We start from the raw sequence: 944 nt of genomic DNA, 5'->3' as shown, positions 1-944 counted from the left end.
AGGCCCCTCTTTGGCTTGCAGTTTTGCTTCTATATTTAAATGTTAGAAAGATTTTACATAACTGTGTCATTTTATGTAATTTCATATTTGAAATTTTAAGAAAATTTAAAATTTTAAAATGATTTTTTAAATATGATATATTTTAATTCCTTTTGGCAAACCTTTGCACGATGATAAAATTTTGAAAGTTTAAAAATATTAAAAATACATAATTTTTGGTAAAATGTTTGTGAAAGTGGCCGCTAGGTACAACATCGTACGGTGATTGGGTAATCTTATTTTTTTGATACAATATTTTTATACATCTTTATAATTAGGATTATAATAGTAAATGTATTGATAAAAGAGTGTCGAAAGTGTGTATATACTAATATCATAAAAATGGTGGTGGTGAATACTGAATATAAGAAGATAAGTGGTTAAAACAAATAAAGGTTTTAGTTGGAGTCAGTGAGTAGGAGATGTTGTGTAGAAGAGGTTGAAGAATATTGTGTTAGTATCAGCAGAGATAAATAAGTAAGTAAGTGAAATATGTGCAGTTCACACACAAATGTTGTAATGGGCATCATTGTGACCAAGAAGATGACGTAGAGACATAATCCAACGAAAGAGAAAAATCAAGATTCTACAACACCCAAAGTGGTAGAAACCACTAAAGACAATTATTTGTCGTTTAATATTTAGATATATAACTCTGCAGTTTAGACGCAAAGCTTGAAACCTATCGAAAACCTAAATGTAGGTTATTTCGCAACTGACTTATTTCCGTAAGGTATATAAGTTTTATTTTAACTTTTTAAAATTTTAAAAGTTTATTCTACGACAAATTTTATATCTTGAGAACATTACTATTACCGTTGATATTACATTTGGTGTGTGTAAGCTTCATGTCCCTTCAAGAGGATAAAGAAAAAATACGTGGAATGATACCAAGAATACTAAAC

The sequence above is a fragment of the Trypanosoma equiperdum genome (genome assembly GCF_001457755.1).
Source record: "Trypanosoma equiperdum strain OVI genome assembly, contig: ctg_1197, whole genome shotgun sequence".
Classification (NCBI taxonomy): Eukaryota; Euglenozoa; class Kinetoplastea; order Trypanosomatida; family Trypanosomatidae; genus Trypanosoma; species Trypanosoma equiperdum.
The sequence above is the reverse complement of the archived record's forward strand: the minus strand, read 5'-3'. Positions refer to the sequence as shown.